This window comes from Macrobrachium rosenbergii, chromosome 55, assembly GCF_040412425.1.
Source record: "Macrobrachium rosenbergii isolate ZJJX-2024 chromosome 55, ASM4041242v1, whole genome shotgun sequence".
Lineage (NCBI taxonomy): Eukaryota > Metazoa > Arthropoda > Malacostraca > Decapoda > Palaemonidae > Macrobrachium > Macrobrachium rosenbergii.
Window position 1 is genome coordinate 18,355,963 of NC_089795.1, and position 26,252 is coordinate 18,382,214.

Here is a 26,252-nt window from a genome sequence, read left to right on the forward strand (position 1 = left end):
CTGAATAGGTGTAAACTTTTTAAAGCATAAACCATATTGTACATGAGAACCCATTAATCATATATATCCCAAATTACAGTCATGACATCCACAGACACACCAAGGAGGTAAGGGTAACTGCACATGCTTGTAATCCACTGGCTAGAAGAAACTACCCAATTCACTCTATCATACAGATTAGATTCAAAACGGTGAGGATAACGGGAAGGAAAATAGACAATTAGTATACGACAAATGGGCCTGTATGAAAAATATGGTCTGTTGCAAAAACTTAAATTTGTTTATGTGAAACTCAAAAGTCACATATACTTTTAGCCGAAATTTTAATGTAAGATGGAGGCCTAGCCACTGAAGAGCCCCAGCCTTTGCAAAAGTCTGATGAATGCAGTTGGTCACTTGGGGTCAGGAATCTAGTATCTAGAAAAGTCTCATGGAGTAACAAAGCTGTCCAGCACCCACATAGTAAGGCAGATAGTTTGTACTTTTTCTTTTACAGAAGAGGTGCGGAGAATAAACAACCATTCAGGCAAGATGTAAAATATCTCAAAAGGTAAAAAGGGATAATGCTGTTTGACATTGCCACATACCTATATTTCTTAAGGATGTAACTTAAAACTTCTCTTGAAGGCTCAGAGAGTCAGCAGGCCTGATTTTATGTAGTCACTCTTATCTTTGCCAGCCTTGTCCTCTGAATTACCTAAGTAATTCAGATCACTACTAAGGAGGGTAGATGTCTCTTGCAGAGCAGAAAAGGTCCATGTACAACTAGTTGGAATGGCCAATACAGCAGTAGTATGTTCTGAATGCCGTTACTTTGGCCTCGGCAGAAAACTCAGGAGTGATAAACAAATCAAATGAAGACCAACCAAGAAATGTGTGACACTGCATGACAGAACGTCACTACACGACATGTCTCAAAGATGCAAAATAGCAGTAAAAACACATTCTTCATGGTGAACTGTAGAAGAACCTATTGAAGCAGCACATCACATATGTAATGAGACCCTTGATACCTAAAGGGAGGCCCATTCCCAGCAGCTATTAGGCTTGCTCTATGTGGTGGCTCTTTGTGAAAATGACCTAAGTTCCATCATTTAAGAAAAGACTGTTTTGTGGTCTTGACTGCAGACACCAACAATTCTTCCTGCAGGTGCAGGCAGAATATGGACTCCTCTGCAGACACTGGCATAGGGGCATTGAATAAGTTTTGTTACTCTCATGCATCAACAAAAGAATCCACCCCACCTGCCTGATAGAGGATGATGTTTGATAGTTAACAGAAACAGGCAATGGCTGCGGTAGTGATTTCCAAAAACCCTCAATCTCTGAGGCATTGCTCAGTGACCTCCAGGTGTGAGGTTTTTGGATGCCCTGGTTGGTGTGGCACCTGTGAATATCTAGCTGCTTCAGGAGCCTCTTCCTGGCTGGTGTGAATCATGAAGGTGCATTATAGCTAGACCAGACCCAGAACTAATCTTGCTATGGCATCAGCAATAAGCAATATTAGGGACACTTCTAAGATATTGGTGTCTATTATTATTATTATTATTATTATTATTATTATTATTATTATTATTATTATTATTATCATTATTATCATTATTCAGAAGTTCACTTCTATTCATATGAAACAAGCCCACAGGGGCCACTGACTTGCAATTCAAGCTTGCAGAGATTATGGTATTCATTCGAAAGAAGTAACAGAAGGTAATGGGAAATACAGGAAGAGGAGATAAATTAACAAATTAATAAATGAATACATAATAATGTAAGCAAAATATTAAAATGCAGGCCGAGTTGTATTAGAGTAGTAATGCACTCCATCTACCCTGGAGTTCCTGAAGTTCTAATTGCACGACATCCTCTGGGAGGCTGTTCCACAACCCAATGGTGTGAGGAATAAAGGACCTCTAAAACTGAAGTTCGACAGTGAGGCACATTTAACTGCATATTGGTGCTGCTGTTTCAGCAAATCTGGTAGCTCTTGGCAGGAAAAGGGGATCAGAGATCAATTGTGAATCCGAATGATCTTTTAAAATACAACTTATGAAAAACTGACAAACAAGAGACCATCTGTCGATGGTCCAAGTCATAGTTGCTACTATTAGGAAATAGAAACCTACCACCAAGAACCAGTCTATCTAAAAGAGATAACCCTTTGCCAGAAGCACATCCACATATGAGAACAGTATTCTAGTAAAGGAAGGGCAAATGACCTAAACAGGTTGCAATGATTTTATCACTCTAACACATATATGAGACTTTACGAACAATACCCAACTTTCGAGCGGCATTGCTGAAACTTTCATTAGATGTTTCTTAAAAGTAAGATGTGTGTCAAAAGTTACACCTAGAATAGTTAAAGCTTCAGACTCATTCAGCCTCACACCCCATCGACACCATTCACTGATCAGGTCCATGTCCCATTAAGGCTGAGGGGAGCTCCATTTCTCATAAATGGAGACTTTACTACACCCACAAGTGTTGCATCATCGGCATACTGAATAATCTTGTTTTCCAAGCCAACAACCATATCACTTGTATACACTAAAAACGACAGTGGACCAAGAACACTACCTTGTGGAACTCCAGACACAATAGGTCTTGGTTTGCTGAAGATCACATCAACAGCAACTCGCTCTATAATCCCAGAACATATTCACCCTCTCCAAGATTCTGAAGTTTATAAATAAGTGCCTTGTGATTTACTGAATCAAAAGCTGCACTAAAATCTATTTGAATTACTCTACACTCAAAACCCTTATCAAGGTTCTCTTGCAAAGTTAAGTAAGGTAGTCGTCGACTTACAACCGACCGACTTTACGATGGCTACGACAATATAATAATATATAATAATATTTCATTTTATATTTTGCTAAAATACGTCGAGCGCGCGTACGATACTTTTTCCCGCTACCGGCAGCGCGCTCATCTCCGAGAGATGCTCAGCTTTCGGCAGCGTTCAGTGTGTTTGTGTCGTTACGGTCGCATACATTATTACCGAAAGACTTTTATCTGTACATTGTTTGTTTGCTCCAAACCCCAATCAAGGATGTCTTCAAAAAGAAAATCTTCCTCAATTTCCAATCCTGCTAAGAAAGCAAGAAAAGCTATTGATCTGGACATGAAACTGAAAGTGATAAAGCAGTCTGAAGGGGGGAAGAAAGTGAGTGTAATAGCGCGTGATCTTCAATTATCGCATTCTACTGTGTCGACAATTTTGAAAGATAAAGAATGGATTCGTGAAGCAGTGAAGGGTTCAGCACCTATGAGATCAACTGTGATAACGAAACAACGAAGTGGACCCATACACGAAATGGAAAAACTATTAAATGTGTGGATTGAAAGCCAACTCCAAAATCGTGTCCCATTAAGCCTTCACATACTGCAAACGAAAGCTTTAAGTATTTTTAAGACGTTGAAGGAGCGTGCTGGAGAAGAATATAATCAAGAATTTTCAGCAAGTACAGGATGGTTCAAACGGTTTAAGAAAAGATTTCAATTGCATAATGTCAGAATCACTGGGGAAGCAGCGAGTGCAGATGAGGAAGGTGCGAAAAAGTTCATTGAAAGTTTGGATGAAATCATTGTAGAAGAAGGCTATTTACCAGAACAAATTTTTAATGTTGATGAGAGTGGCTTATTTTGGAAACGAATGCCGGAACACTCCTACATTTACCAAGAGGAGAAATCTATGCCAGGATTTAAGGCCTCTAAAGATAGGCTGACTTTGTTGCTTGGCGGTAACATCGCCGGGTTTAAGCTTAACAAAGAGTCGGAAGAACTAACAACTGAAGATCTGATTGCGCTGGAAGAGGAAAAAGTGGCAGAAGAAGAAAGGAGAGAAGCAGCAGCAGAAAAGGCGGGTGAGGAGGAGGAACCACAAAGAATGTTCATGACCAAAGGCTTAGCAGAAGGTTTATCACAGTTAAATAAACTTCTAGCTCATTTTGAAGGAATGGATCCAAATACTGAAAGATTTTCAAGAATTGAACGCATGGTCCTTGATGCTTTTCGTCCATACCGGGAAATTTATGGAGAGAAAAAAAAAAAAACGGACCATTCAGACAAAACTAAGCATGTTTATGAAAATAACATCTCCGTCTACCCCTGCCCCCTCTACCGGTACTACCACGGATGACCCCGACGATCCCCAGCCATCCACCAGCTGACAATAATTTTTTTTTTTTTTCAAATTTAAAATGTTTCATAATTTTTATTTTTATTTTGTATGTTCATGTTTTTGCTGTACTGTAAATCAAATCTATCTATGCATTACTGTAGTTTGCCTGAAATTTATAAAGAAAAAATAATTTACTGTAAAATAAAACTTTGTGTTCATAGACGTGTTGGCAACAGTACAAATGGTCGCTAGAGAAAACTGCAGACGATGTTTTGTTTTATGTTTTCAGAGGTAAAATTTTGTTCAAAAATGGTAAAAGATTCATATTTTTGTAATGTACTTTGTATTTCTATATTTTGCAAATAAATCAAATGTAATAACAAATTATGTATTTAATTCAAACCTATAAATAAATAAAAGTAAATCATACGTCGTACGTGTAGCCAATTGGCAATGCAAATGGCGGATAAGAAAATGTAAACAGACCAGACAGATGGTTTGAATGCCTACAATAAAAATGTTAAATACAGTAATAAACAGATGGTTTGAATGCCTAAAATAAAAATGTTAAATACAGTAATAAAAGTAAGTATTAATCAAGGAGTTCAAGCATGATAAGATTTCATATGCTAAACGTAATAATAGGTACTATACATGCACATTTTTGGGATAATATAAAATTATATGTAGGCTAGTCAGTTGTCTATGAAAATGTAAACAAAAAAATACGTACATGTACATGTATGTGTGTTTGAATATGGTAAAAAGGATAAAAAGACAGCTCAAACATGATTAAATTTATTCAATATGCTGAAAAAAAGACAGTACAGTATACAGTACATACTTAGGATATATGATGGATAATATACGGTAGGTACAGAATACATGTACACTCGGCAAGAAAAGTGAAGATACAGTTTTTTTAAATCTTCGGACATATATTGCTCAATAATGCGACATCTGGCAACTTTAGAAAGGGGAGGAGCTTCAGTCTTAGTGTGTTGGTGTTTTGCTTGACCTCCTATAACTTTCAACCATATTCTACGATTCTGACATCATTGATACTTAAATGCAGTAGTAAGCTTTACAGTATTTGTTCAAGTTGTAATTTGCAGCAACAGTTCTGAGCAAAATAAACATTTTTCGACATAACCTACCAATTAACCTTAGGCAAATGAATTTATGACACCACAATGAACGGAATGCTTGCATAATCGGAAACGCGATCTTCCATAGTGAAATCAAGAGTTAAATTTGAGCAATGTCCAACGAAAAACGTGGGGAACAATACAGGAACGAATGCAATGTTACGATGAGAGAGAGAGAGAGTTGCTGTTGTGTAAGCCTAGGCCTATATGTAGAGCTACTCATTTCATTATTTTTTTTTCTTTTAGAGATTAAGCGATACTATATTTGTATAGTATGTTTTAGCAATGGAGAGAGAGAGAGAGAGAAACTATGGCAACGTCAAGAAACATCCAGTTACTTGCGTTTTCATAGAGAATGCTCCACACATCATAGAGAACGCTCTTGCGGATTTAAATAGATTTGGTCAACTTACCGTAGCTGTCGCAACATTTACTGCCATTAATTCCAGCTGATTTTTAACACCGTGAAATACAAATATGAATGTGTAAAAATTAAAGAAATGATCATTGCCTCGTATGATGATGCAATAATAAGCCTATCCATAACGGAAAACGAGTAAATATTGCCGTTCTGATAAACAGTACTACACCGAGATATCAACACACTATCTTTTAGATCTCTATGAACGAAGTCATCTGAGAAATTCTGATTACTTCGGACATGCATGGTGTTTTTAAGTATCTGAACGTTTTTGTTTTGCATATTTAACATATATGATATAATTTGCATTGTATTTTCATATTCTAGAGTAAATTTACCGAGATTATGTGTTTTCTGAAAGAAAAAAATTAAAATTCGATGAACGAAATCTGAAGAAAACTGTATCTTCACTTTTCTTGCCGAGTGTACATATGTGGTTGGTCGACTTACGACGAGATCGACTTACGACCGCTCTGTCAGAACCTAGCAACGGGACCTACAGCTTATTGTGGAATCCGAACCACATTAAAGCGAGAAATGAATTTTTATCACCAGAAATAAATTCCTCTAACTCTTCATCAGCTGGCTGGAGACTCGAACTCGGGCCTGGCGAGTGCCAGTCCACACTCTACCAACTCGCCCAACAAAGAGCTTAGGTTCTCTTGCAAATGGCATGTCAAGTGTAAAAGAGCATCGCAGGTACCTAACTGCCTCCTATATGCATACAGTATTAACCATCGGCTAAAAATCCTTTAAATTTCACATTCTTATACAATGGCTTAAAAATAAGTTTTTCAGCAAGTTTGGCAAGCACAGGGAGAATAGAAATTGGCCTGTAATTACTGCAGTCTGTAGATATGCCATTCTTTGGAACAGGCACTGTATTACTAAGCTTGCGCTCATCTGCAAAGATACTAAGTCAACTTAAAAAAGGATTTTGACAAAGGAAAAATCTATTTCTGGGGAGGGGCCCATGTCACCCGGTGAAATAGTCCATTCAGCACTTATTTCTAGGTAATTCCGTTGCTAGGTACCAGAGAAAAGCTAAATGTAAAGCTGGGGTTACTACCCCCAGAGCGAGCTCCAAGAAATGGAGTCGTGTATGGTAAAGGGTGAGATTGTCACAATCACGGGACCCTGCCCTATAAAGATTCCCAATGTCAAAAGTCCCAACGAGAGAGGTGCCGATACAAACCCATGCACTACTCATGGACTGTACACAAGGCAACGCTAGCGCATTCCATGTTAGCATTCCACCCCACCAGAATGATGTTTACCATGGGAGGGAGAGAATGAAAAACAGGGTGGGTCACCGGGTGACACGGGCCCCTCCCAGAAATAGATTTTTCCTTTGTCAAAATCCTTTTTCTGGATCAGGGTCCCGTGTCACCCGGTGAAATAATAACAGAGAAATAAATATCATTCTTATGCTATTAAAGACAATGAACTGCTTGTAGGGAATAACTGAGGCAGTGAAGGGGAAAGTGACTAAGGATCAGAAAGGGAACCAGAGAGGGACAACGTTCCTGCCACCGTAGAGAATTTAAGACTTCTAAAGATTTCAAACAGTGACGTTTGAAAACTAGGGGAGAATTCCACCCTGAACATTTGGTAAGGTCCCCGAAATTCATGTAATGAAAATAATTAATGTAAGTGGCCACTGCTCTAATATCATGAGCTTTGGAATTGAACCTGAATAGGCTCGTTTTAAGAAAATACAAAACTTGCTGCCTAATAGCAGACACAATGACAGTAACCCCCCTTTTCTAATAAAGAGAGGGCCTGACAAAAATTGAGAGGTCCTGTCAAAATAAGCCTGTAAGGAATAAACTGGCACAGAGACAGACCTTGTGAAAGGGGAGTACTTTCCAAGGTGACCACCCAAAATGAGGACCTTCAACTTTAGCTAGAAAGTTAGGGTGAGGAATCCGCAACACTACCCCTGATGTGGGGAAACCAATATGGTTGGTTCCGCTAGACAGGGCAGACAGTACAGGAATACTAGCACTAGAAGCTAAGCTGATTAAAATTAGGGTCTTCCCCAACAAGGAAAGGTAAGAACAAGATGATTGTTGATTACCGAAGCTAACTCCGATACATTACTCAAAGACCAGGAAACCGAATGTGGACGGAGTACTGGTCTCAGACGAACACAGGCCTTAGGGTTGAAAGTTAAGGGCCTGTGAGGCTGACTTCAAAAACCGCACAAAACACTTTCCTCGGGGCCGATGCAGCTGCGTCATTACTGTAGCTTCAGAAACTATGTGAAGAGTGCTAGTTACTTAACTGCAGAACCATACTGCAGCAGAGTAGAATCCCTTGTCTGATTCTAGGAAGACAGTAATAACAGGACCAATACCAGTTTCCCCCTAAACTGTAAATTTCACAAAGACCACAAAGCTAGGGCATCAGAACTTTGAGGAGGCTGACACAGGCTGAGGCGTGGCAGTTTTGGGTCAGCAGATTTAGGTTTCAACCCCAGAAGGAGTGGAAACCAACTGGCTTGCCCGTTGGGAGTTTTAGACCTACTCAACCCTTGAATGTTCTGAACTTGTGAAGGACTTTAAATAACAGGTTCACTGGGGGGAACAGGTAAACTAACTTCCACCCGTCCCAACCTAACGACACTGTGTCCGTGGAGAGAGCTAGAGGGTCCAGGTTGGGGGGCCACACAACAAGATAGTTTGTGGCTGAATTGGGTTGCAAACAGACCTACTCCTAGGTCCGGAATTAGATCGCAAAACTACCTGAATGACGCTCCGTCTAAGGACCATTCCGACACCAGGGGACGCCCTGGATAGGGAAACTGCAGCGACCTTTTGGACCCCTACGAGAAGGGTGGCAGACAGATGCCACTTGTGTCTGTTTGCTATGGAGAAGATTGAACCATAACCTGATTGATTCGATTCGAGTCCAAAACCCCTTGTTTACGCAGCACACTACTGCTGTGTTGTTCAGAACCAGCCTTAAATGAATCCTCCTGGGAGGAAGAAGTTTTCCCAAGGGCAGGAAGACTGCCACAGCCCCCCAAAGCATTGATATGGAACTGCCGGAACACGGCCGACTAAGTTCCATGTACTTCATGGAGTTAAAAATATCCACCCCACCCGCTCAGAGAGGTGACGGTGTGGAATACTGAGGCCGGAGGGGAAAGCTGAAGAGGAACTGACTTCGATAAGCTCTTGACTGTTGCCCAAGGCCGGAGGCCCTTGTTCAAATAGGAGGAATCAGGGAGACACGTCCCTGACTCCACCATACCGCGTTTATAAACTCCAGCTTTGACTTCAGAAGGAGAACCGTCACTGAAGCAAACTGAAGAGAGCCCAAGACCTTTTCTTGGGCACGGCGAGAGGTACGCTTGTTTTGATGAAATGCCTGGTTGCCCTTGCTATCTCTTTCCGCTTCCACTGGATTCACAACCACTGAAGGCTACCCTCCGGAATCAGGCGGGATTCCTTCCTGTGTACTTGGAAGCCCAGAGACTCCAGAAAGCCGATTACAATGGCCGGCACTCTCCGGCAATCCTCGACGCTGGATGCCCAAATGAGCCAGGCGACTAGATATGCGGCTAGCATAACCTTCTACCGGAGCTGTTGAACTATGGTATCGCTCAAACTGGCGAAGATTCTGGGGGCTACAATGAGGAGGGCATGATCCTAAATGGGTACGTCTGCCTCCCGAGCCTGAATCCCAAGAAGGGAGAGAACCTTCCTGCAACTAAGACGTGATAGGAAGCGTCGGAAAGGCCTATAGAGGTGGTTACGGCTCCACGGTGCAGTAGGATCCGAACCTACAAGACTGTAAGCATCCAAGACTTGTCGCATTGAATGAGGAATATAAACGGGACAAGTCTGGAATTATTCCCAGCGGAAGGGAACTTCTTTGGCAGACTGAAAAAGTCTGCCTTGCGATTACAAGTGTCTCGCTTTCTTTATTGCCTGTTTCCTTAACAGACCTTTCACAAAGTCCTCCAGAGCCCTGGCCGGTAACTGACAGAACCTGATTGGGGGAGGGGGACAAACAGTCCAGCTCCACCCCAGGCCTTTGAAAACTATACTCTGGGCCCAGGGACTGAAGTTCCAATGGCCCCGAAAACGGTACAGCCTCCCGCCCACCTGAGAAATGCCACTGGGAGGAGGCTTGCCTGCCTCCCCTGGAGCCTTTGCCTTCCCAATTTCTCAGAGAGGAGCAGGATGCTTCCTGCCCTGTGATAACCCCGAGGCTCAGTGCCTCTGGTAGAATGCCTAGTGAAAATTCTTTCCTTGGGTTTTCGTATGAAGCAGTGAAAACCCAGGCGGAGACATATGGGGGGAGCCACTAGGGGCTGATGTGTTGGCTGAACCAGCACACATTGAGGTGGAGGCTGGGAGTGAGAGGCTGACGGTTGTCCAGGGCAGGAACCTGAAGAGCCTGCACCACTGCCTGAGCAGGGGGGCTTGAACTACATGAACTTCTTGCCGGACTTGGGATAGCAAGTTCAGATTGTTTCCGCTTGTAGGGTAGACCCCAACGAGAACGGAGGCTCTGATTAACTTTAGTAGCCCGGACAGACCGTATGAACGCCCACCTGGGGAAAAGATTAATTCCCCAGGTGAAACTGTTCATAAGCCTATTTGGCTCATGGCGGAACGTGGCTGCCGAAAGATGTGTTTTCAGCTGGGGAAACGGACTGTGATGAAATTAAACAGGTCCTGCAGAAAACCTGACAAGAGGGATTTTATCAGGACCCGAAACAACGAACCGCCATTATATACCACAGACATTGCTTCCGTTAAAGTCAAAGAGTTCAAGGACCTGGCAAGCCTGTCTTTACACCTTGTTTCAGCTTCCGGGAACGACTCCGGAAGCTTAGGGAGCTGTACGCTGAATAAATTAGAAGCGTAGTCCGGGTTAGAAGATTCCCGTGAACGTATCTGTGGGATCTGTCTCCGGAGATGTGTCAGTGGTTTACTTCAAAACAAGCCTGTTGATAAGAGGGGCTACATTCAGAGCACAAGGGGTAGGAAGCAGGTTTCTCAAAGAGAACACAGTAAAGACCCCTTTAGCTGGCGTGAGCTTGAAATTCTCCGCCAGCCACTCCTCTAGAATTCTCAACAGAGACGATTGTGCCCAGTCCCAAGGGAAGATGAGGGTTTCCTTAGGGATCTTGTCAGATAGATTCCATGCCCCTTCTGTCAGTCTGGCAAAACCCGGATAAGGGGATACCAGTCCGGAAGGGAAGAAATGCAGTTCCGCCAACCTCCGTGTGCCCACACCCTCGATAGAAGGGTACCTTCATGCAGAGAAGCATAAAGGGTTAGGCGCCAAGGGTTCCCCAGACCGAAGGGGAAAAGGGTGGAGGTGTCTGGAACGGAGTAGGATTCCGGAACGGAGCAGGATTTTGCAGGTGATCCGCCGCTAATGAATCCTGAGATTAATCCCTTTGGGATTTAAGCTCCTGGGAAAGGGAAAGCACGGACCCATGAGGCAGATAGCTGGTTAGATAGTTTTGATAGTTTGTCAATGACCCTCATGTCGAGCTCCTTATAAGGAGACCCGCAAAAGAGTCTGCAACAAAGGAAGGAGGGGGTAACCGCCTTACTCTGCTTGGGCCGTGTCCCTTTCCAGAAGACGAGGCCTAACTCGTAGACGGCACCGGACTAGAGATCCGTGACGTCCTCGAGGGGGCCCCGGAGCGGGTCTTCTGGGTTTTAAAAAGGTCTTTATTTGACTGATTTCACCTTAGGGACGGTAGACCAGGAACCGTCCAAAAGGGATGAGGATCTAACGAATCCCCTAAAGGAAAAAAGCAAAAGGAGGAGGAGAGCTAAGCGGAAAAAGTTTGTCTCACTTATTCCAGCACCTACTAATTGCTCCGGGACGATGTTCACAGGTTTGAGAACGAGACTGAAGGCCGCAACGTCTTCAGTAAACCCTCCGCAAATAGTTAATTTATTTTAAGAGGACCGGGTCGTCTCTTGGACCCCGGTAGCCAAAGGGCAGCGACTTCTTCAGCAACTGACGCTGAGATCTGGGCGCGGGGAAAGGAACATTACAAATGTCCACCGAAAGGACATAGGAACGTTTCGCCCGAAGGTCCCGACCCCAGACTAGAGGGTCTGAAGCGAAGAGTTACGAGACTTGCAGCCGGCCTCCAGGAGGGGGGAAAATTAGGACCCCAAACACCGGAGGAGCAACTATTAATAAGTCATATGAGACGGAGTTTGGCGGAGGTAAAACCGATAGGTGTATCTGAAACCTACCGATTCATCAAGTATCTTGCCCGGAGAGAGCCCAAACACCGAAGGAGCGACTATAAATAAGCCGTATGAGGCGGAGTTTGGCGGAGGGAAAACGATAGGTGTATATGAAACGGATTCATCAAGTAGCCTGCTCGGAGAGAGAGCGTAGCATACATTCGTCTGGGTGCCAAAACTAATTCCCCAACACAGACCGTGCATCGGAATGGGAACTACAGACTCCGTGGCGCTGGCTTGTTGCAGGAGAGCGGAGCATACCTGCACTTGACAACACCAACCGTATGAGATATGAGCATGCTGGAACGGTGCGGAGCAGAACTATCAAGCCTAGTCAGACCAGGAAAACCCACAGTAAACCAGAGAGAAAACCGGACTAACAGTTCAAATCTCATAGACACAAAAACAGAGCCACCAGAAACATTCGGAGCGACCATGTTTAAAATTATGTGACGGATACAAATATAATGGGAAGGTTATGAACTGTGTTCAGAGCCAGAAGATATCCTGAACAAAGTGATAGCGGTGGGGGATGAACACTGACCGCTAAACACAACACCGCCGGAGCGGTAAGGCAAGAGCGCCCAACAATATAATGAAACACCGAACAGGTAGTTAGCAAAATGGAGGGGGAACGCCGAAAGCAAATAAGACAGAAGACAGTTAGGTGGAAAATGCTAACTGGCCCTGTATGAGATCCCAACAGCGAGGTGCGGACTGGTAGGAAGCACTACGAAGGGAAACAGTCGACGTAAAAGGAAGGGGAGGGAGGGATAGGCCAGGAGGTTGGTAACCCAAAGCAGCGACCAGGGGTGGGACAGCACTCCCCGGGCGCTCAGAGATCCTCATACGTCCCCTCGCTATGTGAGCTGTGCTGCACAACAAGAGCGAGAGAAAAGGGGAGGAAGGGCAAAAACCTCTACGGCCAGGAGAGCAAAGAAAGGTAAATGGAGTGTGAACAGGAGTGGGGAGAGCACTCCCGGTCACCTCTAGGCCCTAGGTGGGGTGCCAACCGATAAGGTCAGACACTCAATACCGAGGGACAAACCAATCAATGCAGAGGGGAGGGGATGTAGGCTACAGCACCAAAAAGGATAAAGTGCTCTCAAGCCTTGGTAAGTTAACAAACCTTGAAAACGAACCAAGGGGAGAGAGAGCAAAGGGATTGGGCAAAATGGGGAAGAAGGGGTTTCTCGATACAATAAATTATAGTTGGTAAGCAACCCAAAGAAGGATTGAACTAGGATAGGCTACATGGAGGTAAACCCTCGCTATTCCAGCTTAACCTATCAGGAACATTAGCCTAAGTGAAAAGCCGAAACAGGGAGAGGGTGGACGTAGGCTATATACCCAAGCCAAAACCAAACAAAGGGAAGCACCAGACATGAAATTCATACGTACATGAAACTCATATGTACAGATCGAGATCGCCCCCCCTTAACCTTTTTTCCCCGAAGGGAAAAAATGCTATAGCCTAACCCCTAGGCTAACCTAACTGAGGCGATGCAAAGGAAGGAAGCCCCGGAGAGGGATAAAAGCTAACTAACCAACCCAAACAGAAATGGATAATATAACAGAAAATTACTATAAGGTACATGTAGGAGGATAGCCAGGCCCAACACGACATGAACGTGAAGGGAAATGGTCGACCTCCAGTTATATAAAAGTACCCAAAATAATCAACAAAATTCAAAAGCATCCGAGCACAAGGTCAAACGTAAAAGAATAATCTTAAATGTATCAATGAAAATCATGTTCCCATAAGCTTAGAGAAGTGAGAGTCTAAAATAAGGCATAATAAAGCCATGATAATAAGCGAATAGGCCCGAGGGGGAACCACATAGCCTAAACAGCAAGACCGCACTTGACCAGCAAGGGAACACAAAATTCACTAAATTGCAAAAACAAAGCAAATAACCGTAACAGTACCAATGAAAATAAGATTCCCAGAAGCTAAGAGAAGTGAGGGACAAAATTAAGGCATGATGTAGAAATTATAAAAAGCGAATAGGCCTTAGGGGGAAGCTCGTAGCCTAAACGCCAAACTTCACTTCTCGTAGCAAAGGGGCACAGAACAAACATAAAAATAATCAAACCGACTTAAATTAGGAATCACAAATTGGGAATATATCCCAAACAAGAAAAATTACAAATAAATTACACAAACCAAACATGCCGACCCAAGACCAAGAGAGGTCATGAGACGCCGTGAGAGGAGATCGAGATGGGCGTTATAAATCCCTTTAATTATTAAACTAAAGGGAAATAAGGAGCCTCAATCGCCTAAAAAAACAACAAAACACTGGTACTCAAGTTTGGTGAAGAAGAACCTTGCGAGGATGCCATAATAGTGCAAAAAAGGCACAAAATAAGGAGCACAACGAAATACGTGCGAACGAAATCGCGTGCTAAAATGGAATGCGACTAGCATTGCCTTGTGTACAGTCCGCGAGTAGTGCATGGGTTTGTATCGGCACCTCTCTCGTTGGGACTTTTGACATTGGGAATCTTTATAGGGCAGGGTCCCGTGATTGTGACAATCTCACCCTTTACCATACACGACTCCATTTCTTGGAGCTCGCTCTGGGGATAGTAACCCCAGCTTTACATTTAGCTTTTCTCTGGTACCTAGCAATGGAATTACCTAGAAATAAGTGCTGAATGGACTATTTCATCGGGTGACACGGGACCCCGATCTGAAAAATCTATAGAACCCATTAATCTTGTAATCTTGGGAGACAACAAACTAGAAACTTTTTTTAAAAAACAAAGGGAAGAAACCATCAGGATCTTCTCCACCCTAGCTGTCAAGATAATCCAGAATTTTCTTAACATCCCTAGAGTAAAATATACAATATTTTAAGAACAGGTTCAGGATGACAAGTATCAGGGAGAGGGACATCCTCAGCTGATTGCTTAGCTTCAAAAGCCTTTTCCCCTAGGGCCAGTAACCAATCTGCCATCGTCTGTTAGTGGTGGTGGAATGGAAGACAAGCCTGACCCAAAGATAGGTGATGCCAATTCAGTCCGCCAGAGATGAGGCTGAGTAATTCCTTCAAGTTTCCTCTTCATGGAATTATTGTAATTTCTCTCAGCTGTATGGTAAGCTCTATTTGCAGCATGGCGAGACTCAACAAAAATAGTGTAATTTTCATATGAACAATTTCATCTCCATGTTTTGAAATTGGTCTGTTTGACATGGTAAGCTCATCTACACATATCATCAAACCATGGCTGGTCATCTATCATGAATTTTATGACCTTTCTAAGGACATACCTTATTAAAATAGCCATCAGCATTTCATTTAACTTCTTGGGATCTGGATCTAATATATCATCTGAAATATTAAGTGCCTGACAAGCTTCAATAATGCGATCCCAATTGGCTCTAGATTTCAGCCAGACCTTTTGTTCCATTAGGGATATACTGATTGACAGATATGTCCATCTCAATGGCACAATGATCAGAAGTACCTATATTCACAGATCTTGGACTTCGCAATAGCTGGAACATCTGTGAATATGAAGTCTAACCTATTACCAGAAACACATGGTGGTTCCTCGATTAGCTGGAGAAAATTGGAGGATACACAGAACTCAAGAGCAGAATGGCCACGTTGATCTGTGGAATCTGAATTTAGCTACTCACTGTGCTTTGCATTACAGCCTCCACAAATTAACAAATGAAGTTATTGAATTCTGTGACTGAGCCATACTAATCCTTTCCAAGAAGCAGTCAAATACAGAATAAATGATATTTGGATCGCGGTAAACAGCAAATATGTAAACATTGTAGAACTTACTGAAAATTTTAAAACAAAGAACTTCATGGCAACTACACCAAATTTTTTTTATGATAAATAGGTCGTCTAGACTTAGTGTATACAGCCATACCTTGCACATGTAGAATGTTACAGCAATAAATAGTCAGGGCTAAAACCTTGGGCATTACTTACAACTGTCTCAGATAAAAACATCAAATCAAAGTTATGGGCACAACTCTGGAGATCAAGAAAATTTGACCTTAAGCCCCCGAATATTTGAGTAAAGCACTTAGCAATTTTCCTTACTGTAATGAGTAGGAGATCCAGGGTTCAGCTCAATGTCTCCCAAAAGAATTAAAATGAACAACATAAAATCAGTAGCAAAACTAATAAACAGACTCATAACAGTAACATTATAAAAATCAACACAACAATAAACAATATTAATACCATCAACAACAACTGTATTTACATTATTTACAAAAATTCAGGTGAAAGTATAAATAAACACGTCCATATGTTGAAAAAAGCGACGGAAGCAACTGGTCAACAAGATGGGGTGGGCACACCTTGTAAGGCAAATAAGAAACCCACCAGGTTTGCCACAACAACTGGGGAAGGACAGTCATGATGGATTTATAAATTATAAAAAGCTTAGAAGGAAAAGATCAGGTAAAGAAGAAGGCACTTTCCTCAAATTTCTTATCAACTTTCGCTTTGTTATCAGCCTGTCTTACACACTTTAAAAAAAAAAACAGGAAAGTGAACAAGAAAAGAGGATAAATGTCTGTTTGTACCCTCAAGCAAGGAACTCAAACCCAAGACCATGGAAGGCCACGGTGCAATGGCTATGGCACAGTCCAAGGTTGGAGAACAAGGTTTATATTCAGAGTAACCTTCTCTCAGAGGGGTTGCGTAAAGGCTAAAGGGTCCCTTCCCTTCTACCCACTGGTTTGATTTCGGAGTGTCTTAAAATAGCTGCCAACCAAGGCTAAAGAGTCTTCTACCCTAAATTGTGTAGGCAGGGACGTCACACCCTGAAGTAAATGTTACTAAGAAAAGCCACATTAACCCACTACCCACATCTTTTTGGAACAGTCTTGACTTTTTGGCCCCAGCCCAAATAAAAATCTCTAATGCAAACTCAGAGATATACAGGGTGTTTCAAAATTAGAGGCATAAACTAAAATTGATATGGAAAAAAACAAAAGTAATTCAGAATAGGTATTGATTTAAGTTTCTCTCTGAATATTTGATATTTTGTGTGGCCTCCATCTGCCTGTACCACAGCCTGCATTCTTGAGGGGTATGATTTCAGCAAATTGCAAAAAAGCTGAGACTCAAACTCCATTTTCCTGAGCACTTTGGTCACCTCTCTTCGCAGGTCGTCGAGGCTTGGTATACCATCATAGTTCACTGTGCGCGCTTCAACACGATCCTTTAAGATACTACCTATGTTTTCACACACATTAAGGTCAGGGGAACTACCTGGAAATTCACTTCACGAGAAGAAATCAATACCACTGTTTCGAAGCAGCTCCTGTGTCTAAAGAGCCTTGAAACATGGTGCCTTATCATGCAAAAAATGTGACTTCTTCAACAGATAACACATTTTCAGGATCTTTGAGGAAAGGAAATACTCCACCAGTAAGTACAGTTTCTCTGAAGTATTTGCCATTCCATGACTCCTTTTTCTTTGATGATCACATTAACCGTTTGGCTGTGAAACAGAAAAATTCCCAAACATTCAGGAAATTTCACAACTTGGCGATAGGGCACGTCATCGCTGATATCATCCAACTTTGCAGCCCAAATGATGTCATTTTTATGATTTGGCTTCCTGACTGAGTAAATGAAGAATTCATCTGATGCGGCAACATGGAGAAAGTCGGCTTCATCCCAGTCTTTGAGAAATGAACCACAAAACCATGCACGGTCTTCTCTCTCTTGATAAGTGATGTTGGGCTTGCTGATAACATAAAATGGCTTGATACCAGATTTTTTCAACTCACGATATACAGCACTATAACTTCTCTTCTTTCCCCTTTTTGTTTCTAGTTCAAGCGCCAATTTATGTAAAGACTTTCTTGGTCTACCCACTGCCTCAGCTATGATGTCTTTTGACTCCTGAGAAAGGGCTTCAGGCCTTCCAAGATTCTCTCTTTTTGCGATGACAGTCATATGGATTTTTGTTCCAGTTTCTTTTAACAAAGGATTCATCTCTTTTAATGTATTTAGCTATCCATGAACGTGAAATGAAGAATGCGCCTGCATCCCTGGCCTCTCTGAAGGTTATAGCCTGGATTCAGTCAATCCATCTGATTTCCTCCGAGTCATTAGCCATGGCTGTATCTAACTCTGTCACTCAGTCTGAAAATACAAGAAATGTAAAATGAAAAATAGCTTAATAGAAACTTAAAATAATGTACTTGGAGATAGGCTATAGCAGAAAACTTCATAACGTTCCATTTGTTCTGTGGAGGGGGGCTCTAACTTTGAAACGCCCGGTAGATATAGTTCTTTGCTGGCTTTGGGGGAAAGTCACTAAAGTGCAGATGTCCAGAAACTCTGACTAGCTTGCCTTCCACCTCCTCAGCAAATATCTGACGAACTAGAAGCACTCTCTTAGCTCAGCTCAAACCAAGGCCCAGTTTTTTCATAAAAAATGGGGGCTCAAAACCCATGAGTTAACTTGTTATGAAGAGAAGGGATTCTGGAACTTGGGGAACCTAAGGGACACCTATCTTAGAGAGATGCAACTGACCAACATTTCAAGAATGTGACAGCAGGGATCTGCCTGAAGCAGCCACAGGAAACCCACCTCTGGGAAGACAGATGTCCCAGGAAGAGAGACATATAGTTGTAGATGTAATGTCAATTTCCATTGCCACATACTTTGCTATCCTGAATGGGGCTTAGTCTGACTTCCTCCAACTGACTGGAAGGTCCAGATGCTATAGTTGGTTTTAAAAAATACCGAGTTATAATTGTTATCCAAATAAAAGGAAAGGATCCCTCTCTCCTAATTCTATCAATAAAACTAAATAAGAATCTGAGTCTTCCTGGGTTGAAGTTTGACTACTAAATAGGTAACACAGCCAAAATTAGGAACAGACCCAGTACAATTAGATAACGCTGGTAAAAATTTTCATGCTTTCTTCTTGAATACATTGTTAATGATACAGAGATGACATGCTTTTTGGCCAGCAAAGGCTTCACTTATGTTTTCAGGGTTAGGCCATGCAATAAATGACAATGGCACTGAATCTTTGGTGAAGGTACCTGTATTTGTTTTCATTCATTTTTCTAAATTTTGCCCATACTTCAGCTACAGTTGTTTTCCAGTTAATCTTTGTGACTCAATTTAACATGCCCAGTGCTTACCTTGTTTGACCTGATACTGAAATCTGGCCTGTGCTTTTTAAGGGGAATTAAATAATACAAGGTATACATAATAGTGATACCAATGGATGTGGGTGAGGGCACTTCTTATTGCTTTCTGAGTTATACAGCATTGGGTGTTCAACCATATGACTGGTTCTCTCTTGAAATGACTACTGATACACAGGATATATTCCATGTCTACATTATGACTTTATAAGAATAACAGCTGCTACAGGAGTACATTTTCACATGATTTCTAGATATGTTGGGGTTCTAGAATACAGCCCAATTGGTTCCATCTAGTATAGCAGCAGGGTGATCTTGGTACTGCTATTACATCTACTTTTTTATAAAAACTAGGAAATGATAACTTCAAATGCTACCATTCATCTGGGTTACAATACATCATACCTTGCTGAAAAGGATACCTGGTTGTACATGAAAGTCTTGGCACTCCTGTTTTCAAGAGAGCAAGCTCCACTTCAGTGAATGAGTAAATTATCTCCCAACAAAGGATTTCTTCCATTAAACTCTCCACAATGGAGAAATAGCTGATGTAAGTTAGTCAACCAAAGTATTATTTTCTTGATCATCTCTCTTGTTTGGAGGTAAATAAAGTGAACAAAATAAATTTTTGAAGTCGTTAGTATTTTTCCTTGGTATACAAACTGAAGCCATTCATATATGGAGTACCCTCCAGCACATACACTGGAACAGCTGTAGAACTAAGAAAGAGGGTAACCTGTTTTTTTCCTACAGGGATACAAACTCCACACCTTTCACATATGGAGAGTTACCCCTTAGGCGGGCAGTAGTACCCAGTAACAAAGGGATGAGTACCCACCATAAGAAGCCATTTCACCTTGCTGCCTTGCAAGCATAAGATGAATGATCAACAATCCCTCCTTCCTCAGAGAAATTTCGAGACCACGAAGGTAGGCCCGTGCCTGAGTTTCCCAAAAGAAGAAACTATACAGGTAGCAAAAACTCTGGTGAGCCAAGACAATTCCCTGAAAATAAGTGATGTCTCACCTTCCCCTTGTTATTGAAGATCCAGAAGGTAAGGCATTCTAACTTAGTAGAACAGGCATTAGCAGTGTTCCAGCATGTACTTTGTCTCAAATCCTTTCAGGAAGGAAAAATGAATGGAAGGGAAGGGGGGAAAAAAACCATTCATTCCTCATTTTCCCAACCAAGAATGCACAAGACTACAAAATCAAGTGAAAAGTAGGGTACCAGGCCCCTGACCGGGTAATTACACCACTTGTTAAGCAGCCCCAGTCCCAAGGAGAAGGTCCCAAGGACTTGTGGGCAACAATCCTCTGGTAGGAGGTGAAGGAATTCTAAGCCAGACACTGGCCCTCATTACCTGGCAAACTGAAAAGTTCTTCCAAAAGGCAAGAGAAGATCCCATGCCCCTAACATCGTGAGCTTTTGGACAGGCATGTGTTCCAAGACTTCCTTCTTGCAGTGACTGGTGCTGATGAACAGTTTTTGACACTGGCCTTAAGGAGCACATTCTTTTCAATACACACTTAAGGGCATGGATCAGGCACAGTAACAGCTCATCAAGGTCTCCACCAAAAAAGTCTCGGAGGGAAGGGGCCAAGAAACTCTTGAATCTCATTGGGAAACAAGGGATTTTGAGTTCTGGCTATGAATTCCAATACAAAAGAGGAGATAACTCCACAACTTTCTAAACACCAAATGAGAGCAAATAAACCATGCAATTTCATCACTCTTTTTGTTGATGTCAGAGCCAATAAGAAGGCCATTTTCAAAGTAAGGTCTCTATTCAAGGATTGACACAAAGGTTCTTAAGGAGCGACTAAGTCTTTGAAGGACTAAGGAAACTTCCCAATCCTTGGGGCAAAGCTCCCAGGAAGGGCACAACTGCTCAAAATTCCTTATTAACATGGCCAAATCAACTTGAGGTACACCAAGACATTCAACCAAAAATCCTGTGAAAGAGCTGCACAGCGACCCCTAACAGCAGAGACAGAGAGGCCCTTGTCCCAGCAAAGAAAGACGAAGAATTCTGCTATTTGCTGAATAAGTGGTTCTGAATGGAGAGTAACCCCTCCTACGGCACCAACTGCAGAAGATGCCCACTTTCCTTGAAAAACATTCGCTGAGGAGAGGTGGAGGTCCCCAGATATATTTCTTGTTGCCTTGCAAGAAAAGCCTCTTTTCTTGCAGGAGACATTGGAGAACCTCCACCTGTGAAGATGAAAGGACTGAATTGCTCAATGATACCTGTGAATGTGTGGTTGACAAGTTGGGCCAGAGGGAAAGCCCCTTGGTGCCATGCCTCAACTAGGAGAGTCAGCTGCTCTGTGTACCACTCAGTGTGTGGCAAATGAAGAGCTACCAAGGTCATCTGATGGCCCAGAATGACAAACACCCTGTCAACCACTCAACAGATAAGGCTAAATGGGGGAAAGATGTAAATATTTAGGTTGTCCCACAAATTCTAAAAGGTGTCTTCCATAGCTGCAGGTCTGGGACTGTGGAGCAAAAAGAGGATGAGCAGAAAACTTCCTACTTGCAAAAAAACTGATCATGGGAGAACCCCCAAAGTTCAAACAATTTCTCTGCTACTTAGGGTGTAGGGACCATTCTGTTCCCACTATTGGCCCTGGAGATTCAGTTGATCAGCCAGGACATTTCACTTTCCAGGGATGTACCTGGCATGCAAGTCAATGATCTAAGAGCTGTTCACTCATGCATCTGTAAGGCTAGTTGGTACAAAGAGTAGGATATTGTCCCAGCTTGCTTGTTAGTTTACATCACTACAATGGTGCTGTTGCTCATGACTATCACCGAGTGTCCTTACAGGTAGCTCTGAAAGGCCTGCAGTGCCAACCATGCTGCTTGCATCACCAAGATGTTGATAAGTAGATGCAGGAAGTTCTGGTTTCAGATCCCCAAAATTAACTCACCTACCACATGTGCACCCCAACCTCTTCTCTAGGCTTCCAAGAATAGTAGCAACTCCATAGGGTGAGGCCTAAAAACAACTCCCTGAAGAAAGTTGGAGTTGTCAAGCCACCAAGCTAGATCCTCCTTCACATCCTTGTTCAGAGAAACTAGAAGGTAAGGTGGGTCTTTCGAGGAAGACCCTTTCTGTTTCAGTTTCCACTGAAGAGAGTGAAGGGCCAAGTTATTCCAGGGATGAGAGGTGACCCAAAATTACTTTCAATTGCCAAGCTAATTGTTCCTCCTTCAACAGGAACCAGGATGCAACTTCCTTGAAGTTATACAGGCAGGAAACAGCTGGGAAGGCCTTCAGTGCTACTGTGTCCAGGGGAATCCCCAGGTACCTAATCTGTTGCTTGGGAACAAGATTGGATTTGTGCCAGTTAATCACACCTAGATCATGGCATTGGCTAGAGACAGTGATTTTCCTGGGGAAGTCACACCTTGTATGGGGCAAGAATGAGCCAATTGTCCAGGTACCTTATGAGGAGAATGCCTTTCAAGTGAGCCCAAGCAAAGACCAAGGTGAACACCTGGGTCAACACCTAAGGGGTTTTTGCCAGACTGAAGTATAGAGCCATGAATTGGAAGACCATTCCACTGAGGAACTTCCTCGACTCCTGATGCATGGGATTTGAAAATAAGCATCCTGAGGGTCAACTGAGATCATGAAGTCTCCTTCTCTGACGGAATCTAACAATGAACAAGTGGTCTCCATTGTTAACAGGGTCTAACAGATGTACTCATTCAGTGTCAAGTGGCTGATTAACCTCTAACCTCTGGAGGGCTTAACCACCAGAAAGAAATGGCTGCAAAAACCTGAAAACCCTGGAGATCAATGATGAATGGTCTTGATGACATCTTTCTGCATCGCCACTTCAACCTCTGGGAGACTTAAGCAAATCCATAGTGTACGTTGGGAAGTGAATGGGAGGCAATGACAGGGGAGCGCAATGGTCTTAGAATGGGAAGCACTGACAAGGGAGTGCAATGGTCTTAGAATGGGAGTCTGTACCCATCCCATAGGATTGACTTTACCCAGAGCCCCACACCATGTTGCTGCTACACTGCCCAATGCTATAGAAGGCAACCCCCAACTTGTGGCTGATGAGAAGGGCGATCACCATTCTCAGTAACTCCCTCCTTTTTTCTCTCTGTGCTCACTCTTGGACTGAGTGAAGAAGAGAGGCCAAAAGGACCAAGAGGGGTCACTGCACTTCTAAAGGCGATGAAGAGGGCTGTCAATTCTGCCTAGCATTCTGGGGCTGACACTTTCTTTGGTTACCCAAACAGTGGGTTTAGCTGTACTCACAGACTTAACAGGAGTGCCTTGCCTCCCTGGCATGGTTTAAGCATGGCTGTGCAGGTAAAAGAAGAGAATCTTGGGAATCCTCCCAAAACAGCTCTACAACTGTGTTGACTTTTAACCAGGGGGTGGGGGAGTAGAACAGTGAACCCAAGATCGAGCTGTTATGCAGAGAGAGACTGCTTTCTTGCAAAACCTGCTATGAAAGCCAGAAAAAAATGCAGTCTCTCTGATACAGAACCAGGTTTGCCCACTGACTGGTGACTCAATGAGCGTAAGTGAGGGCCTTGCTGCCTAACACCAGCAACCTCATCACAGAAGGCCAGACATCTGCAGAGTTCACTCATGAGAATGGTAGTGAGAACACATTGCCAAAGGCCAGTCATGAGACTACATAGACAAAGGTCATGGCTACCAATTCTAAATCACTGGCCTCACTGGCACTGAAGGAGAAGCCCTCTTGATGGAGCCTCTCAAGAGGCAGGTTGTTTATTAGATGCCAAAGTGAAGCATCCGCCAGGGAGGAGGATTTTCAGTATCCTCCAGTGTATAGAATTTCTTGTCTTGTGAGTGGCGGGGGGAGGAGTTTGCTTAATCTGCTGGCTGCAAGGTAACTCCTGACCCACAGAGCAAGGAGTTAACCTAAGACAAAACACCAGAAGATAACTTTGACCATGGTAACTTTACAAAGGTGTCACCTCCAGAGCTGAACCCAACGTCTGGTTAGGACATGAGATCATTGGTGAAGTTGACACCAAGGTCACAAATGAACAGAATACCTCTTGAAAACTCTGTTTTAGTTTGGCCTGAAAGGGTTCTGGACAAAAGGTGCCTAGGTCCCTTAAGATTTGCTGGCAGCTCCCTTCCAAAGAGGCAGGGAACATGTCAGATTTTTGCTCCAAATCTCACTCCTGGTCCTGTCCCATAGAAAAAGTCTTCACAGGTGAAGACTGATGGGGACTGATGGAGCTACACTCCAGATGAAGATCAGGTTTTGTTTCAGGAGTGGTACCAGAGTGGAAGGAGGACAGAGAGCAAGAACAGGAGTGAGCAGTGATGCCACTCTGATCCCTTTCCTCCCATGGTTGAGGAAGACCATGCCCACAGACAGTATAGGGGATGGGAGATCTCTATCTAGAGCAAGAACAAACCTACCTGAGGAGAAAGGAGAGCATGAACACTTTGAGCAAGAAAGGTGGCAAGTATGCTTTCCTATGGACATCCACAGTCAAGCAATAGGGAGAGCTCCTGCTGCTCTGATGCTGGGGGTCCAGAAACAGAGTGGAGAGAACGAGCAGGCTGCGTAGGCTGACTCAGTGATGGCTTGTGTGAGCTGTGCAGAGATAGGCTAACCTGAGACAGGACCCTATCCCAGGCTGGGGACCCAGAATGTGAAAGTGGGAGATGCACAGCACCTTCCCATTGTGAGTCCAAGGAGTTGGAAAGGAGGAGCATGGCTATCTGAGTGGGAATGTGATAGAGCAATGCCCCTTTGCCAAGGGTGCCAATCACCTGAAGGTGACCTGACATCTGCTCCACCTATGAGAGAAGGAGTGGCAGTGCAAAGATTGTCTGGACCTCTCCCTACAGAACTTAGGACATCTCTTCTTCTTACAACAATGTGACGAGTCTAAGGAGGATGGAGAAGACAATGATGCTACTCAGATAACAAACAAACACTATATGCAGGCATTGTCTTTTGCAAAGGAATACCTATTAACAATCCAGTACTAACATTAGAAGAAAAAGCATATGAGGAAGAGGAGGAGGAAGAAGAGGACAAAGAGCAACAATACAGTTTCTTCCACCTCAAAGACCTATTCACTTTTACGAAGGGGCTACAGACAAGTGGGTCGAGGGGGAGGAGCAATGTCACAACCTCTCCACTTGCTCAGCTACAAGAGGCACCTTGGCCAAGGGGTGGGGGGAGTGGTCTGCCTCTGATGTGGCAGCAAAGGAGAGACAATGATCTGTTGTCTCCGGTTTTTCATGCCAAGGAATCTAGAAAAGTTGAGGGGGAACCAGCAATGTTAAGGGAAGGCCATATCTTCCACAAGTATTCAAAAGATGACAATTCTAAAGCTTGCTCATCATGGGATGGGAGATGAATGGGCTTCCATGTTGGTGACTTGTCCCTCCATAAAAGTGAGGAGCCAGGGTGAATTGGGAAACATTCCTTTCCTCAGTAAGTTGTACATACAGAATGTAAGTCTACCAAAATGGGGGACATGAAGTGGCTACATGGCTTTCCACGACACTCACAACAGTGTTGGACCTGTTTGTTCTCCATAATAAGAGAAAAATCTGGCAAAAAGGACACCAAATAAACAAAGTATTGTATAAGGCACAGGGCAATAGTAAACCAAAGGAAATTCTGGCTGTACTTATCCAATCTACAGACAGCAGCTGGTATATATGATGAATGTGTGGGTAATCATCCTCCTCTCCACAAGGTTGCCCTCCTTGTTAGATAAGCAGTGTTCCGGCATGTGTGCTGAAGGATGCTCTCTATATGAAAGGCACCAAGTTTGTATCCCAGTAGGAACAAATGTACATTTCCTTACTTTCTATATCAGCACTGCTATTGTTAAAAATCTGTATGCACAACATATTGTCTCAGTGGTATGCACTTATGCCATGGATAATTTTCTAAATTGTTTTAAAAAGTACACTGTATTCTTTGGGGACAATTTGTTTTTCCCCTAACCTTGCTTCTTATAAATACTATATGCAAACAGGAGAATTCTAGATCAATTCAATTTATAATGATGCATAATTTGCTTTTAGACCCTGGTAATTCCACTGAATAATTGAAAGCTTCCTATCTACTGGAAGTGATTACAGTATTTACTGGCATTATTCATCCACTTTATCCTTTGAACATTTCTTGA

At 42.9% G+C, this 26,252-nt stretch overlaps 1 protein-coding gene across 3 annotated transcripts in view; it reads right to left on the reverse strand.

Moving 5' to 3' along the window:
* The window catches only part of LOC136835648 (formin-2-like), a 344,992-nt gene that overhangs the window by 11,705 nt on the left and 307,035 nt on the right, over window positions 1-26,252 (reverse strand). The window lies entirely within an intron of this gene.